Source organism: Hemitrygon akajei, chromosome 2 (genome assembly GCF_048418815.1).
Source record: "Hemitrygon akajei chromosome 2, sHemAka1.3, whole genome shotgun sequence".
Lineage (NCBI taxonomy): Eukaryota > Metazoa > Chordata > Chondrichthyes > Myliobatiformes > Dasyatidae > Hemitrygon > Hemitrygon akajei.
This window is the reverse complement of record NC_133125.1, coordinates 27,518,215-27,537,277: the sequence shown is the minus strand read 5'-3', so window position 1 is coordinate 27,537,277 and position 19,063 is coordinate 27,518,215. Positions and strand designations below refer to the sequence as shown.

The window sequence follows — 19,063 nt, the reverse complement described above, 5'->3', positions numbered from 1 at the left end:
TAATACTCGAGGAGGAGAGGGGAGTGCTGAAGTCAAGACAGTTGATGTCTCATCGGCAATTCAAGATGAAAAGCTCCAGAGCCAGCAGAGAACCAGAGTGAGATATTCAAGAAGAGGAGTAGGGCTGGAGATGGGAGAGGGGGTCATCAGTGTGGGGTGTGGAATTCATGCCACTTGGAGATGGCTCAGAGGTGGAGGTGATGGAAGCGGAGCTCAGCGTTGTAGTGGACACAGAACTCACTGAGGTGCGGTTGAAGGGGGACAAAGGTAAAGCCCTTTCTGAGGGCAGAACATTCTGCCTCAGAGAGGGGAAGGGTGAAGATACAGCAAGGATCAGAGCTGGGATTGGGGAGGGGGGGAATGAGAGTTGGTGGTGCCAGAGGAGAGAGGAGGGTTGGGTTGTTCAGAGAAGGTGGGGTGGGAGGAAGTTGGAGTCTCTGAGGACCCAAGAAGTGACTGTGGAGCCTGAGAGACATGGGTTTGGGGAGTGGTGGTGAGGGAAGGGTAGCACGGGGGCCCAACAGCGAAGAGTAATGTCTTGGGCTAAATTACTGGCAGTCAAGGTCCAGGCTGGAGCTGGTGCTAGAGGCCACATTATTTGCAGTCTGAAGGCATCCGGGGTCGTAGGAACCAGCATTAGCAATGGTGGCGTCTGGTTTTTGGATCCGCTTGGGCTCATTAGAGCCAATAAACAAATAAATAAATAAAACTGAGAACATGAGTTGTAGAGTCCTTGAAAGTGAGTGCAATAAGTTGTAGAACCCTTCAAAGTGAGTCCAATAAAAATTTGATAAGAAATGAGCCCCAGTCTGACTAATCTTCCCTGTTAGGTATAATTACTCATTTCTAGAATCATCCTGACAAATCTTTCTCCAATTTCTCTAGTGCCTTCAATGATTTAGGAAGCAGAACTCTTCAGTCTTCTCAAAGTGTGATATTACCAAAGTTAAGTAGATTAGATAGAATTAATATCTCAGCAACAGACATTCAGCTCGAACAATCCATCCCCTTTATTTATTCACAGGATTAAATTTCACTGGGAAGATTAATAGTTATTGTGCCTCCTTAATTGCTCTTGAACTAGGTGACTTATGCAGGAGCTTATGAATCAACCACAGCACTACAAGTATGGAGATAGATATGGGCCAAACTAGGTAAGGATAAAAGATTTAATTCTCAAAAGGATGTTAGTGAACCAGAAGTAATTTTACAACAATCCAGCTGTTCCATGACTCTTGTTATTCAATTTTTTAAATACAGATTTTTAATTACCTAGATTCAGATTTCCAGTTGCCGTGCTGGGAATTTCAACTCAGGACACTGGATTACTAATTCTGTTGTACAACCACAAATGCTACTGTTCTGTTTCCATTCACATTATACCATGCTGGTATGAAACTCAGATTGAGCCTCTTTCCATCTTGCCTCATCTAACACCATCACCATTCCTCCTTTACCTTCTCCTTACGTGTTTTTTTTTTAGATTTCCCTTAAAGTCACCTTTATGCTCCAAACACTTTCTATAAAAGCAAATTCTATATCTTTACCACCTTGGGATAACAATGTTTTATTTTCCTGCGTTTCCTATTCAATTTGTATTATTGCTGTCGGATTTTATTCTGTCCCACAAGCAGGCCTTCCTTTCTCACTCCTTCATGTATTTGTACTCAATATCTTATGCAATTTTAAAGATCTCCTTTAAGATACCGCTCAATCTCTTATTTTGAAAGTCGCCATGTAATTCATTGTTAAATTTTTTCTGACTGACCAACTATTGTTTAGATAATCTCTATTTCCCTCATTCCTAAATATCACTGTAATAATCTGCCTATTACACTGGTAAGAAAGGAAAAGCTCTTGGGTTCCTCTAAATATAGAACATACGCGTAGAACATTACAGCACAGTATAGACCCTTCACCTATCATATTGTGCCAAACTTTTAACTGACTGTAATTTTTTTCTATTATCCATGTGCCGATTTAAAAGTTTCTTAAATGTCCCAACTGTGTCTGCCTCTGCCATCACCCCTGGCAGTGTTTTCCATGTACTCACCACTCTCGGTGTAAAAAAAATTACTTCTGACATCCCTCCTATACTTTCCTCCAATCACCTTAAATTTATGCCTCTACATATTAGCCATTTCCACTCTGGAAATAAATCTCTGGCTGTCCGCTCAATCTATGTCTCCCATTATCATTATGTACACTTCTATTATCACCTCTTATCTGCCTTCCCTGCAGAGAGAAAGGCCCCAAATATAAATATTAATATTTATTAAAATTAAAGTTAATTTAGATTTTAAGTACTTTTCCTATCTGTTACTTTAACCAGACCTCTCCTCCCTTCTTATTAGTTCTTTTATGTTTAACATCTTACTGACACTCACTTTATCTTTTCCACTAGAACGTTGTTCTCACCTTTTTTCGAGATGGATGCCAGCCACATTTTGTGTCACTACTATCATGAAAATGAGCAAGCAGATAGGTTGAAGCTCAAGCAGACCTGGAAGGGTGTGTAGGATGTGTACACAAGCCATGTAGGATGAACCAGGAGCAAGGACAGGCTGACTGAAGAAGCAACTAGCCAATAAATGTGCAACAGTAAGTAGCCGAGAGCAGGGCGACTGGAAGTGGATGGCGAAATTTGAAGAGGGTGAGGTCACTGAGGAGTGATGCAGAAACGGTGCATTCAAGTAGAGTCGGTGTAGATAACACAAGGATGGCATGGACAAGATAGGCCAAAGGGCCTAATTTCATTACTATATGACTTCACTGAAGTATGGTCCACTGACAGACCACATACACCATGGACATTCTCTCTCCTCCCTCCTCCCTTTGGGCAGAAGATAACAGCAGGCTCAATGTTATAAGACTACTAAATAGACCTCCTGTATGAAGGTATAGACTCCTGACCTCACAGTCTACCTTATCACGGCATTGTACATTCTTGTCTGCCTGCACTGTAACTTCTCTGTAATTGCAACACTACTCTGCACTCTGTTATTGCTTTATCTTTGTACTACCTCGACGGACTGACAAGATGCAATTATCTATATGAACGGCAAAGTTTTTCACTGAATCTTATTCAGTCTTAGCCAGGAAAGACTGGGTGACAACCACAAAAAGAGTGGTTTACGACTGGAGAGTCAGTGTCAGCTCAGAGAGACGGCAACCAGGTCAGAACGGGCTGGCAACCCAATCTGTGTCCTCTGAGAGAAGGACCCCTGCAAGAGCTACTATGATTCTAAGGGAAAGATACCCCCGGGGGTGCCCGAGAGGGGGGGAGGATGAGCACCCCAGTCGGACGGACACGACGGCAACAGACCCAGGCAATGGACAAATGACTATGAGCAAGCAGTGTGCATGTGGCAAAATCTGCAAGAACGATTGCGGCTTGAAGATCCACCAAGCGAGGATGAAGTGTCTGGCGGGAGCAGGAGCAGCACAACGCGCAGGGGTCCAACCTGGTGAGACGAAGGAGGTGCCAGGCCCGGAGTCATCCCATAGTGCCCGGAACCTCCAAGTGTTGCAAACTGATCCCTCTAACATCAAGTCTAACAGGAGGTGGATCAAATGGCCTGCAGCTAACATGACGTCGCTGTGGAAACAGTTTGATGAAGATGTCAGCCAAATTCTGGAGGCGACGGCAAAGGGAGGGGTCGATAGGAAGTTGCAAGCCATGACAACAATCATGGTCAGCATCGCAGCTGAACAGTTCGGAGAAGAGGAGAAGAAAGGGTCCAGAACACCTTACTCAAAGAACCAAAGAGCGTTGAGGATCCACAACATTAGGCAGGAGATGAAAGCGCTGAAGTCCCAGTACAAGGAGGCAGGAGAAGAGGAGCGCATCGGCTTGGCCCAGCTGACGTGCATACTACGAAAGAAGGTCAGGGTTCTCCGCCGGGCAGAGGGGCACTGGAGGCAGTGTTGTGAAAGGGCCTGAAAACGCGCTGCCTCTATCGCCAACCCCTTCAAGTTCACCAGGGAGTTTCTGGGGCAGAAGCGCAGTGGGAAATTGGCCTGTTCGGAAGAAGACATAGACCAACATCTGAAGAAGGTATACAGTGATCCTGAAAGAGAGCAGGAGTTGGGAGAGTGCAACTTCCTGATAGACCCCCCCGAACCGGATGTGCAGTTCGACATGTCAGAGCTGCAGCTAAAGGAAGTCAGAGAGGTCGTCCGCAAAGCAAGGGCAAGCTCGGCTCCAGGACCAAGCAGCACCTCGTACAAAGTGTACAAGAACTGCCCCAAGCTCCTGTTGCGTCTGTGGAAGATTCTGCGAGTCTTCTGGAGAAGGGGGAAGATCCTAGGTCAGTGGAGAGTGGCTGAAGGGGTGTGGAAAACGCCACCCAGATAGACCAATTCCGTATCATCTCCCTGCTGTGTGTTGAGGCAAAGATCTTCTTCAGTGCCGTTTCCAATAGTCTGCGCACCTACCTGGCAAAGAACACCTATATTGATACATCAGGCTACTAAACAGCTTCCTCCCACAGGCAGTCAGACTGCTAAATAGCTGATTTATCATATATGATTTTATCATAAAATAGACCTTATCGCTGATTATTACAGCAACTTCAGGATGAGGGTATCTTCAGGAGCAATTACATCAAGCTGGCACAAGGTGGAGATTGGCATCATCACAGGGTGCACTATCTCAGTGACTCTGTTCTCCCTAGCCATGTTCTGTTCTGTTTTCTCTAGTTCTCCAACTAAGTCTGCTTTGGACACTTTTAACTTGCACTGGACACTTATAACTTGTTTTTAACTGACATGTGGCTGTTGTGTTTTACTATTTATTGTTATGTTTATTATTTAGTGTTGGGTTTGTTATGTTATGATTGCACTGCTCCTGGGAAACGCTGTCTCATTCTGCCCTGCAGAGCTGATGTACGGTTAGAATGACAATAAAGTTTTTTGAATCTTGAATCAGTCCAGAAGGGTGGCATTTCAGGGATGCCGGGCTGTCTGGAGCACACCGGTGTGGTGACGCAGCTCATTGGGGAGGCCAGAGAGAACAAGGGCAACCTGTCAGTGCTGTGGCTCGACCTGGCAAATGCACATGGCTCCATTCCGCACAAGCTGATGCAGCTCACACTGACCAAACATCACGTCCCCAGCAGAATCAGAGACCTTATCACTGATTATTACAGCAACTTCAGGATGAGGGTCTCTTCAGGAGCAATTACTTCAAGCTGGCACTAGGTGGAGGTCGGCATCATCACAGGGTGCACTATCTCAGTGACACTGTTCTCCCCAGCCATGGACATGCTCACTCAGTCTGCTGAACCAGAGTGCAGAGGGCCCAGAATGAATTCCACTCAACGGCAACCACCCGTCAGGGCATTCATGGATGCCCTCACAGTCACCACAGAATCAGTCCCAGGCTGCCGGTGGATTCTGCAGGGGCTCGAAAAGCTGGTGGAGTGGGCCCGGATGCGTTTCAAACCAGCCAAATCAAGATCAATGGTGGTGAGGAAAGGCAAGGTGGAAAACAAGTTCCGGTTCAGCATCGCAGGTTCAGCCATCCCAACCATCACAGAAAAGCCAGTCAAGAGCTTAGTTAAGGTTTCTGACAGCTCTCTAAGGGACACGACATCCATTCAGGCGTCCTGCACAGAGTTGGATGGCTGGCTGAAATCTGTGGAAATCTGTGGCCTACCTGGAAAGTTCAAAGCCTGGGTGTATCAGCATGGCATTCTTCCCAGAATCCTGTGGCCCCTCCTCGTCCATGCAGTTCCGATCTCGACAGTCAAAACCTTAGAGAGGAGGGTCAGTAAGCACCTCAGGAGATGGCTGGGGCTGCCAAAAAGCCTGAGCAGCATCACCCTCTATGGACACCACAACAAACTGCAACTGCCCTTCAGATCCCTGGATGAGGAATTCAAAGTTACAAGAGCCAGAGAAGTGATACAGTACAGGGACTCAAGTGATCCGAAGGTGGCTAGAGCAGGGATCCAAGTGAGGACTGGCAGGAAGTGGAGGGTAGAGGAAGTTGTACAGGAAGCAGAGGAAAGGCTGCGTCCCAAGAGGCTGCTGGGAGTGGTCACACAGGGCCGAACTGGGCTAGGATCCTTTCCAACTCCCCAAATGGACACCATCAGGGGGAAGGAAAGGCGCTATCTAGTTCAGGAGGAGATGAGAGCAGCAGTGGAGGAGAGGAGAACCTGCAAGGCGGTGGGAATGAAGCAACAGGGAGCTTGGACAAGTTGGGAGAATGCGGTGGAGAGGAAAGTGACCTGGGCTGAGCTTTGGAAAGCCGAGCCACACCGCATCCAATTTCTCATCCAGGCAGTGTACGATGTGCTTCCAAGCCCATCAAACCTGCACACACGGGGCAAAGCAGAGTCATCAGCGTGCCCACTGTGTTCCAAGCGAGGAACCCTGGAGCACATCCTCAGCAGCTGCACAAGGGCACTGGGTGAGGGACGGTACCGATGGAGGCATGATCAGGTCCTGAAGACCATCGCTGAAGCCATCAGTGCAGGAGTGGAGTGGGCGAAGTGGTCCCAACCCTCCAAGCAGACCATTGCCTTTGTAAGAGCTGGGGAGCAGCCAATACCTGCCAAAAGAACATTGGCAGGTTTCCTGACCTCTGCAAGAGACTGGCAGCTGTCGGTGGACCTCGAAAGGCAGCTGAGGTTCTCTGACCATATCACAGCCACCACCCTGCGACCAGACATTGTCCTTGTGTCTGAGTCTACGAAGCAGGTGGTGATGCTGGAGCTGACAGTCCCATGGGAAGATCACTTGGAAGAGGCTTTTGAAAGGAAGCTATCTAAGTACGCAGGACTGGTCAGCAACTGCCAGCAGGCTGGATGGAGAGCGAGGTGTCTCCCAGTGGAGGTCGTTTGTCGGGGATTCACAGCCCGTTCCTTAGCCAGAGCCTTCAGCAATTTGGGCATCGAGGGAGAGAGGAAGAGGAGAGCCATCCGCAGTACCACCGATGTGGCAGAGAGGGCCTCAAGGTGTGGCTCAAGAGAGGGGAGCCATGGAGCCATGTGTAGCTAGCCATCTGGACACAAGCTGGGATCTGATCAGCCCCAGCTGGGTCACCTGGAGAAGGGTGTATGATGTTGAAAGACCCAAAACAGCCGATGATTCCAGGAACATCACTGATGATGTGTCCAGAAGCATCAGTAGATGTATGCACACAGACAGTACAAGTAACAAGAATAAGTCAATTTACAATTTTACCTGGTTCTTCTTTATTTTCATATAAAATATACTTTAGGGTTAGATATAATGGAATATAAATTAAAGCTATCAAATCAACTGCTATAAAATATTAAGTGCTTCCATTCAGTAATTCATATAATAAGCCCTAAACATAGCAGTGTTATAGTTATTTAGCAATACCCAAGAATACTTATTCATTATATTTGGGTTCTAGTTTTAATTTTAAAAGCCAAACATAAAAGAATATCTCTCTCTACATGTATTGAAATGATTACTTACTGCTCAAAATATACATAGACTAAATCATAAGTCATGGATTGAAAGGTTTATAAATAAAATAACAACATTTAATCTGTGCAGAACCGAGGTACCATAGTGCATATGCAATGGACTTCATAATATAGTTAAAGCAAAATACAGTTTGCTTTAGCAGCCAGAGTTAAAGACTACAGAGTTGGGAAAAGGTTAGAACTATCAGTTTATTTTCCTACAAAATTCTACAAAAGTATTTAATGTAGGTCACCATGGTAGCGAAGTGGTTAACACAATACTGCAACCGCTTGGGAAGTTGGAGGTCGGAGTTCATTCCAGCATTCTCTGTAAGAAGTTTCCACGTCCTCCCCATGAACACAAGAGTTCCCTCCAGGTGCTTCGGTCTCCAGCCACAGTCCAGAGATATTAGTAGGTTAATTGGTCATTGTAATTCTCCTGTGATTAGGCTAGGATTTCTGGGTGGTGGGCCAGAAGGTCTTGTCCCATGCTGCATCTCTAAATAAAATAAATAAAATTTAAACAAATACAATTTGCTGTTTTCTGCATTCTGAACAACACATTCTGATTGATGCTTTAAGGCTTTTGAACTATAGATAAATGATTACATATTAAAGAGAGCAGAGTTTACCAACTTTGGTTCAAGAGGCTTCAGTGAAGAGGCACAGTTAAGTAGTCATAAGGCTTTTGTAGAGGTAGACAGGGAACACAGGCGGACGGGTGAAGAACAGTGGAAGACTTTCAAAGAGATTTTTCACAGTGCTCAACAAAAGTATATTCCAGCTAAAAGGAAGGCAGTAAGGGTGGGGAGAGCCAGCCATGGATAACTAAGGAAATAAGGAAGGCATCAAACTAAAAGCTTGTGCGTACAAAGTCACCGTGAGTAGTGGGAAAATGGAAGATTGAGAAAACTTTAAAAAGCAACAAAGAACCACTAAGTGAGCAATAAAGAAAGAGAAGATAGATTATGAAAATAAACTAACTCATAATATAAAAATGGATAGTAAAAGTTTTTATAACTATATAAAGCAGAAAAGGGTGACCAAAGTGAATGTAGATCCCTTGGAGAATAAGAAGGGGGGAATTGACATTGGGTAATGAGGAAATGGCCAAGGCTTTGAATGACTATTTGTGTCGGTCTTCACAGTGGAGGACAAGTCTAACATGCTGAAGAGAGATGATATGGATGCGATGGGAAGTGAGGACCTCAATACAATAGCTATCACTAAAGAGGTAGTAGTGCTGAGCAAACTCGTGGGCCTAACAAGTCCCCTGGTCCTGATGGAATTCATCCCAGGGTACTGGAAAAAATGGCAGAAGTTATAGTAGAGACTTTGGCAATCATTTGCCAAAATTCTCTGGACTGTGGAAAGGTCATGGCAGATTGAAAGAAGGAGAATGTCATGCCACTGTTCAGAAAAGGCAGGCCAGTTAGTTTAACACCTGTAGTTGGGAAAATGCTTGAAGCTATCATTTTTTTAAAAAAATGGATCCATCATGCAGATGCAGCATGGATTCAGCAAAGGCAGGTCCTGTTTGACAAACTTACTGAGTTCTTTGAAGATATAACAAGCACAGTGGATAGAGGAGAACAGATGGACATTATTTACTTGGATTTCCAGAATGTGTTCAATAAGGTGCCACGTAAGATAAGGATGCATAGATGGAGGTGATGTATTAGCATGAATAGAGGATTGGTAATTAATGGAAAGGAGAGGGTTGGGATACATGGGTGTTTCTCTGGCTGACAATCATCGGTGAAGGGTGTACCGCAGGGGTCAGTGCTGGGCCCCCAACTATTCACAATATACATTAACAATCTGGAAGAGGGGACCATGTGTAGTGTATCTAAGTTTGCTGATGACACTAAATTGAGTAGAAAAGCAAATTGTGCAGAGGATGCAGAAAGTCTGCAGAGAGATATACATGTGTTAAGTCAGTGGGCAAGGGTCTGGCAGATGGAATACAATGTTGGTAAATGCAAGGTCATCCACTTTGGAAGGAAAAATGGAAGATCAGATTATTATTTAAATAGTAAAAGTTTGCAGCATGCTGCTGTGCAGAGGGACTTGGGAGTGCTTGTGCATTAATCACAAAAGGTTGGTTTGCAGGTGCAGCAGGTTATCAAGAAGGCAAATGGAATGTTGGCCATTGCTAGAGGGATTAAATTTAAGAGCAGGGAGGTTATGCTGCAACTGTTTAGCGTACTGTTGAGGCCACACCTGGAGTACAGCAAGCAGTTTTGGTCTCCTTACTTGAGGAAGGATATACTGGCTTTGGAGGCTGTGCAGAGGGGGTTCACCGAGTTGATTCCAAACATGAGAGGGTTAGATTATGAGGAGAGATTGAGTCACATGGGACTGTACTCACTGGAATTTAGAAGGCTGAGAGGAGATCTTATACAAACATATAAAATTATGAAAGGGATAGATAAGGTAGAGGCAGTAAAGTTGTTCTGCTGATAGGTGAGACTAGAACTAGGGGACATATCCTCAAGATTCGGGGGAGTAAATTTAGGATGGAGATGAGAAGGAACTGCTTTTCCCAAAGTGTGGTGAATTTGTGGAATTCTCTGCCCAATGAAGCAGTAGAGGCTACCTCAGTAAATACATTTAAGACAAAGTTGTATAGATTTAGGGTTATGGGGAAAAGGCAAGTAGATGGAGATGAGTCCATGGTCAGATCAGCCATGATCTTATTGAATGACGGAGCAGGCTCAATGGGCTAGATAGCCTACCCCTGCTCCTATTTCTTACGTTCTTATATTCTTATGTAAAACAGAAAAAGACAGAAATATATTATGTATAACAACATCTGAAAATGAACAACGACTAATGATTCTGACATTAATGCCCTTCAATATCTCATATTTTCTTTTTCTAAATTAGATTGATGTAGCATATTTTAATTTTCATTTTGATTATAAGAATTAGCAGTTTTTTTTATTTATCTGATTTTCATTATGTTGTTTTCTGATACCTAGAGTTTTGATCCAGATTAAACAAGTATAATCTATGTTTCAGACAGTAAGCAATGCCATCTAACAATATTGCATTACCCTGTAACAGTGAAGCAAAACGTGACGGCAGCTATTTCAGAGTTAGGTTAACAATAGGCACTTGAGTTTCAGGGTCACATTTGCACTGTGTGCAGGAGAGGTTACTATACTTAGAAACCTTTCAAACAATAGGAAGAGAGAAAATATACAGAGAGAATAAATGTGGTGAAATCCACGCATAATTAAGATACCTCTCAATTCATTCCCCCTTTACACCCCTCTAATATGGCCAAGCCAACCAACCATTTCCATCATGTTGCCAGGAGCTCATTATGAACGTGCATGTTTGCTGCACTGTTCAGGAGGCTTGGCCTCTCCATGGTGCTTCGGTGATTATGCTTTCCTGTAAACTCAAACTTACAAAATATAGTGTTAAAGCTCCAGAATGATTCCTTCTTATTCAAGAAGATATGGAGGAAACTCAGATACAGATTGATAGAATGATATTCAACAGGTGCATACCTCATGCAAATATTGACTTTCTTCCAATGTTCAAAACTCAAAGTGAATTTATTGTCAAAGTGCTTACATTTCACCATATCCTACCCTGAGATTAATTTTCTGGCAGTCATTCACAGTAAAACAAAGAAATGCAATAGAATCAATTTTTTTTTAAACTACATACAAAGGGCAACAAGCAACTACACACAACGATTGACAAGCAAACTACACACAGAGAATGACAAACCACACATAAACAAAGACAGCGTTGAGATTGACTTCCCATGTAGCTCATGCTAGTTTTCTTTTTATACTAACAGGAGAGCTGATCCTCATCTGCCTGCAGGGCTCTGCAAGTAAATATGCTTTCCATTGGATTAGCAATTTCAATATGACTCTCTACTAGAGTAAGATACAATGAGTTTTCTGTGAAAAGCAGATGTTTGCTATTCATGTCAGTCTTGGCCCTTCATATGGCTGAGGTTAGATACCAATTTTTATAAAGGTTGAATCATGATGTTGTGCATCTAGGTTTGACAGAGCATGCATCTTCTTTGGCACAGAGTAGAAGCTGTTGTATTCAGATCCTGGCACAAGGCAGTCTCTCCTTTTGAGTACAAAATAATTAAGATGCAAGTGCAGAGGAAGCATATGAATATTTCCTTCATACGACTGCACTGTTTTCCTAACTGCAGAGCAGATGGGAACATAATTTGCAAATGAATGATACTAGCCTGTTAAATGTAACCACAAGTGAAATCCTATTCTTGTGTTTTGTTGGATTCTGTAATATAATTTATGCAACCCTTACTCTCAGCTTTACATCTGGCAAAGGTTGTCCAGTGATTATTGAGTAGTCTGATATTTATATTGGTGTGATTTATTATTGCCACATGTACCAAGATACAGTGAGGTCACCTTGCATACTGTTCATACAGATCAAATCATCATATAGTGCATAAGGTATAACAATAAAAATTTAGAATGAAGTGTAAAAGCTACCAAAAAAGTGCAGCTCAGGTAAATGATAAAATGTAAAATCATACTGAAGTAGGTGGTGAGGCCAAGAGTGCATCTTATCATTCTAGAGGTCCATCCAATAGCCTTATAACAGTGAGAGAGATGCTATTCTTGAACTTAGTGGTACACAAAGTTTCTCTATCTTCTGTCCGATGGAGAGAATTTCTGGGGTGGGTAGGGTCTTTAATAATACTGGCATCTTTGATTACATTTGGAATGATAGTATTGAAGGCAGATCTGTAGTCAATAAACAATTTTCCTGTAGTCAGGAAGATGAAGCCCATCATGGACTTGTTTTGGTGCTAGGCAAATTGCAGTGGATCGAGATTGTCTGGAAAGCGGGAGCTGATGTGTGCCGTGACCAACTTCTTGAAGGACTTCATGATGGTGGATTTTAGAGCCACTGGATGATAGTCATTAATTCATATTATTTTTCTTGAGTACTGGTATGATAGTGGCCTTCTTAAAGCAGATGGGAACCACATCCTGAAGCAGGGAAAGGTTAAAGATGACTGTGTGGTAAACTATGTATACCAGCCCCTCTGCTGACTGCTCCTGTGGCTCCTCCCACAGACCCCTGTATAAAGGCGATTGGGGCACTACTCCTCCCTCAGTCTCCGAGATGTCGTGCTCCCTTTTACTGCTAATAGAAGCCTATCGTTCACCTCCCGTCTCCGAGAGTTATTGATGGTGCATCAATCTGCAAATTCCCCTGCCAGGTCATCCACACAAGATCGAAAGGACATAATCCTGGGTGATTGATCTTACTTTGTAGATTCCGGTAGTTAGAATGTGTGGTGACATACCCACTTCCTCTGTTCAATATGTCCATAGAATGCATTAAGCTCATTGGGAGGGGATCTGCTGTTGTCAGCAATGCTACCTGACTTTGTTTTGTAATCTGATATTGCATGTAAACTGTGCCCCAGCTGACGTCAGGAGTGGGATTCAACTTTAGACTGGTACTGTCTCTTAGTACGTCATCCTCAGCATGCTTGCTGATGAAGTCCATGATGGTGGTCACTCTTTACCCATCTATCCTGGCAGCTAGCCTTTGAATATGGGTCGGTCTACTGATTCAAAGCAATCACCTGAAAGCACGTTTCCTCACAACAGCAATATGCGACTGACTGTTTGCATTCAGGGAGTAAGAGCACAGTCTGGTGGTCTAACTTATTAAATTGTGGATGGTTGGCTTGGTAGAAATCTTTGATGTTTGTGCAGCAAACGTCGAAGGTATTTGGGACAGGAGAAGTGCTGGTAGTATTATGTTAACGCTTGCTGGCCTGGTCAAAGGCAGCAGCAAAGATGAAAAATGCCCCTGGGTATCCCGTCTGAAGGTTGTTGACCACAGTTTACTTCAGCGAGTGCAGGCTTTCTGTCCATCTGAGGTGGGATGTTGACTGCTTTCAGGATAATTGAAGTGAACTCCATGGCAAATAGTATGGGCAACACTTTGCCACTAGATATTCCAACCTGGGTAAGCAGGAGCTCACCAGAACCATCATGACCAACTACCTCTGCCCAAAGATGCCATACTGTCCATCTGGTGAATTGAGAAGCCCCCAGGTTGAATGGCACAGTCAAGTGAAGCAGGTGTAAGCCACGTTTCAGTGAGACATGGCACGTAACAATCCTTCAGTTCTCTTGGGTAAGTCAGAATTGCCCTTAATTCATCAACTGGAGGTTATCTATTGATAACATTAATGCAATGGGTTTAGCTGGTATTCCAGTGCCAAATAATGGCATTAGTACAATCAAACTTCCCATCTCTGCTAGATTTTTACTCAATCTCATGGACCTCCTCTGTAACCAAATTGAACCAGAACCTCTGGTACTAATGTGGAAGGTATAACCATTCTGTCTACTGTATATATTTGTGATTAACATTCTGGGGTCACTAGATAATCCTCAGGCCAAAACCTAAATGGTCCAGTGCTAAGTAACACAAGAAGTCCAGTTTAAGACAACGCTATCGAACACTTGCAACAGCTCAATGGTATATCAAAAGGCAAAATCTTGATTAAAAACATTACTAATAACGCTTTTCCTGAAGTAAATTGCAGTTAATTATCACTGCAAACATGAGTGAAGGCAAAGTGAATTTGAGGGATAAAATCGTCCTGGTGCATTGCAGAATCAGCGCAAATGGAGTGAGCCATTTGGAGAGGAGTTGCAATGCCTCTACAACTGGCCCAGGTGCGAGCATGGATTGTTCTGGGAGCCAAACCGATTTGGAGAAATCCAGAGCGGCTTCAGGCTGCTTGGCAAAATTAGGCATGGAGCCTATCGCTGCAGTGGTGACCAGCTGCTCGTGCAAGGTACAGTTTGCTGTTTGGGCAAGTTACATCCTAGCCCAGACATATTGGACAGTATGTCAGGATCAGAGACGAGAGCCACTTTCACTCACTCCTCTTTCCATGGCGCTGAGGCTATAAAGACTGCCATCTGTGCCCGCTAATATGATGGGCTGATACTGAGGCTTTGGGCCTAATTAGGGCTGCTCTGAGGATCGGACCTAAGGACTCTTTTTGGTTTGGAATGTAGTTGATTCAGCAGCTGATGGTGGCATTCAGTGGGAGGTGTTCTTGTTATTGATTGATCTGATACCATTAATTCATGGAATACACTGTCATTGTTCCTTCCCAGTGGAGACTGTGTATCATTGTGCTCTATCACTGTTGGGTTCATACAGCTTTTGAAATGCTGGAGGAGTCCGTAAACATGCCTAAGACATATTTAAGGGATTGTTTAACCAGTGTTTCCTTAAAGCCCTAAAATCAATAATCAATCGGAAGTCCACATTGAATCCCAAAGGACTCTTGGAAGTGCGGATCGAAGCCTGGAAATTGATCAGAATTCTAGAAGTTGAGGCCCTATGACTGTAGCCTGGGTCTGCAAATCTCTGCATGTCTATTGGGGAAGTCAAGGCCCAGTGTCTGCAAAGACCAAAGAAGGCAGCCTCTCCTGGGGCTAGAGGACTGTGTTTGTGCATGGGTGGCTGGAAGGGAGGAACGAGGATTGTTTTGCCATTGTTACTATGATGCTCGGTATGTTTGGCTTTGTTGTGTTCTGTGTTGTTCATGGGGGTGTCATGCTATATTGGCATCAGAAGGTGTGACCTCAAGGTTGACCTTAGCACATGCTTGGGTGTGTTAGTCAATAATGCAAATGACACAATTCACTGTATATTTTGATGTATAGTAGGCCTCCGTTAGTCTCAATAGACCATGGATTTGTGGCACCAGTGTCATCACAGAGCAAAGTGTGGTTAAGTGCCTAGTTTAAGGACACACACGCAGCCTCAGCCAAGGCTCGAACTAGCAACCTTCAGATCACTAGACCGACGCCTTAACCACTTGGCTACATGCCAACACATTTTGATGTATATGTGATAAATGAAATAAATTTAAATCTGAATCTGAAAATTCAAAGCAGACAAATCATATCTGAGTTTGAGTCCAATGCTAGGTTGATACTTAGGTGCTCTGTTCAGTTCCATTCATCCTTATAGCTAGTCTTAGCCCTGGACCTGTACCCCGCCACCCAGCCCATGGTCATACTCAACCTGACTTTCTATTACTTATACACTATCTTACTGAGATAACATGACATGCACAACCTTTAATTTCGGCAGGCTGAGGGTAAGTATTTCTCACCTGTTTTTCTCAGCATGGAAAAAGCAAAACCAAAATCTTCCTCAGAAGCAATTCTTTATGGAAGATATTGCCAAACAAACACAAGGTGGTATTAAATAGTTTTGAAAACTACAATATTCTGCCAATCAGATACTGCTGTAGATATTTGTCAGAATGGGGAGAGAGCTGAAAGAGAAAGCTGAAACAGGGACACATAGGAAATTGAACCAAGAGTCAACTAATCAGCATTTGAGTGTGCTTCTCCACTCAATAGTGTTCCTCCATCTTCATACCAGAATCCTGATTTCTCCACACAAATTAATGCTTTTTGTACCCAGAAGCCTTTCTGTCTTTTTTCTAAATATATTCAATGATTTAAATTTTACTGCCTTCCTTGGTAGAAAATGGCATGGGATCATCACCTTCTGAGTGAAGAAATTTCTCATCATTTTAATTTTAAGTTTCTTATCTGCATCATAAGGCAGTGTCCCCTCCTTCTAGATATCCCACATTTCTCGAGTCTTCCAGAATATTGTGTATTTCAATGAGACCCCTTCCCATTCTCCTAAAATCTAATGACACATGGAAACAAATGTGAGCCAAGTGAGGGGTGGGATATGTGTGAAGAGCAAGAGAGCTTGAGGTCCCTTCTAAGTCAAAACACCTACCCTCTTAAAAGTGACTCCACAAAACCCCATTACACTGCATTGTGCCCAGGCAGCCTGCCAACCAATTGAAGTGGAATAACAGTTTGAGACACCCCAGCAAAAGGATGAATAAACCATCCCTGCATCTACTCTGTCAAGCCCCAGAGGGATTTGGTACATTAAGAGAGGATAGGCACAGTCTCTTCAGAGGGCAAGCCTGTCCTGTCAGGAATTGATCTGATTGCCCTATAAATTGTAATGGGAGACTTCAACATGCAAGGGGATTGGGAGCAATCAGGTTGGTGTCGGATCGCAAGAACTGGAATTTGTTGAATGCCTACAAGATAGCTTTTTAGAGCAGCTTGTGCTTGAGCCTTGATGCACCGTCAATAACTCTCTGAGTCGTGAGGCGAGATATCGGCTTTTATCGACTGGAAGAAAGAACAAGCAGCAATTGACTACCATGCTACATCCTGGAGACTGAGGGCAGGGCTCAGGCCTCAATTGCTTTTATACTGGGGTCAGTGGGAGGAGCCACAGGAGCAGTCAGCGGGGGGGCGTGTCCAGACAGGTATATGTAGTTCACCACAAGCCTACTCGGAGAAAGGCTAACCTTAGATTGGGTGTTGTGTAATAACCTAGATCTTATTAGGGAGCTTAACATAAAGGAACCCTTAGGAGGCAATGATCATTATCAATGATCATTCTGCAATTTGAGACGGAGAAGCATAACTCATATGCATCAGTATCACAACGGAATAAAGGGAATTACAGAGGCGTGAGAGAGGGGCTTGCCCAGGTGGATTGGAGGAGGATACTGGTGGGGATGACGGAAGAGCAGAGGTGGCAGAAGTTTCTGGGAATTGTTCACAAGGCACAGGATAAATATGTCCCACAGAAGAAGAAGTTCTCAAATGAAAGGGGTAGGCAACCATGGCTGACAAAGGAAGTTAAGGACGACATAAAAAACCAAAGAAAGGGCATATAAGGTAGCAAAAATGAGTGACAAGTTGGATGATTGGGAAGCTTTTAACATCCAACAAAAGGCAACTAGAAAAGCGATAAGAAAGGAAAAGATGAAATATAAGGGCAGACTAGCTAATAATATAAAACAGGATACCAGAAGTTTGTTTCAGTTACATGAAGAGTAAAAGGGAGGTGAAAGTTGATATTGGACAAAAGGAAAATAATGCTGGTGAGGTAGTAATGAGGGACAAAGAAATGGCAGATGAACTTATTGAGTATTTTGAATCTGTCTTCACTGTGGAAGACACTAGAAGTGTGCCAGATGTCTGTGAGTGTCAGGGAGCAGGAGGGAGTGCCATTTTTATTACAAAGGGAAAAGTGCTAGGCAAACTCAAAGGTCCTAAGGTGGATAAGTCACCAAAGCCAGATGGACTACATCCCAGAGTCCTGAGAGAGGTTGCAAAAGAGATAGCAGATGCATTGGTCATGATCTTTCAAGAATCCCTTGATTCTGGCATGATCCCAGAGGAGTGGAAAATTGTCACCCCACTCTTTAAGAAGGGAGGAAGGCAAAAGAAAGGAAATTATAAGCCAATTAGCCTAACCTCAGTTGGGAAAGTGTTGGAGTCTATTATTAAAGATGAGCTTTTAGATACTTGGAGACTAATGATGAAATAAATTAAAGTCTGCATGGTTTCTGTAAAGTGAAATCTTGCCTGACAAATCTGCTAAAGTTTTTCGAAGAAGTAACAAGCAGGATGGACAAAGAAGAGGCAGTGGATGTCATTTACTTAGATTTTCAGAAGCATTTGGTAAGGGGCCACATATGAGGCTGGTTAACAAGATAAAATCTTATGGTGTTACATGAAAGATACTGGCATGGATAGCAGAATGGCTGACAGGCAGGAGGCAGTGAGTGGAAATAAAAGGGGCCTTTTCTGTTTGGCCTCCGGTGAGTAGTGGTGGTCCTCACGGGTCAGTATTGGAACTGCTGCTTTTCACATTGTTTGCCAATGATTTAGATAATGGAATTGGTGGCTTTGTGGCAAAGTTTGCAGATGATATGCAGACAGGTGGGGGGGGGGGGAGAGTAGGTAGTGCTGAGGAAGCAATGTGATTGCAACAGAACTTGGATAAGTTGGAGGAGTGGGCAAAAAAATAGCAAATGGAATACCGTGTTGGGAAATGTATGATAATGCATTTTGGTAAAAGGAACAATCGTATGGACCATTATCTAAATCGGGAGAAGGTTCAAATATCAGAGGTGCAGAGGAACTTGGGAGTCCTCGTGCAAGACTCCAAGAAGGTTAATTTACAGGTTGAGTCTATGGTAAAAAAGACAAATTCAATGTTGGCATTTATTTCAAGGGGAATAGAATATAAAACAAGGAGATAATGCTGAGCCTATAAAAGACACTAGCCAGGCCACACTTGGAGTATTGTCAACAGTTTTGGGCCTAGTATCTCAGAAAGATTGGAGAGAGTCCAGAGGAGGATCACAAGGATGATTCCAAGAATAAAGGAGCTAACATATTAAGAGCATTTGGAAGCTTTGGGCCTGTACTCACTGGAATTTAGAAGAATGCGGGGTAGCTCATTGAAACCTACTAAATGTTGAAAGGTCTAGATAGGGTGGATGTGGAGAGGATGTTTCCTATAGTGGGGCAATCCAGAACTAGAGGGCATAGCCTCAAAATTGAAGGGCAACCCTTTAGAACAGATGTAAGTAGGATTTTTTTTTAACCAGAGAGTAGTAAATCTGTGGAATGTTCTGCCACAGACTAGGTGGAGGCCAAGTTCATGTGTATACTTAAGGCAGAAGTTAATTGTTTCCTGATCGGTCAGGG

General features: G+C 43.6%; 1 pseudogene; it reads left to right on the top strand.

The window, feature by feature from the left end:
- The first annotated feature begins 3,400 nt into the window (after positions 1-3,400).
- On the top strand, positions 3,401-7,071 carry LOC140738497 (uncharacterized; annotated as a pseudogene).
- The last annotated feature ends 11,992 nt before the right edge of the window (positions 7,072-19,063 follow it).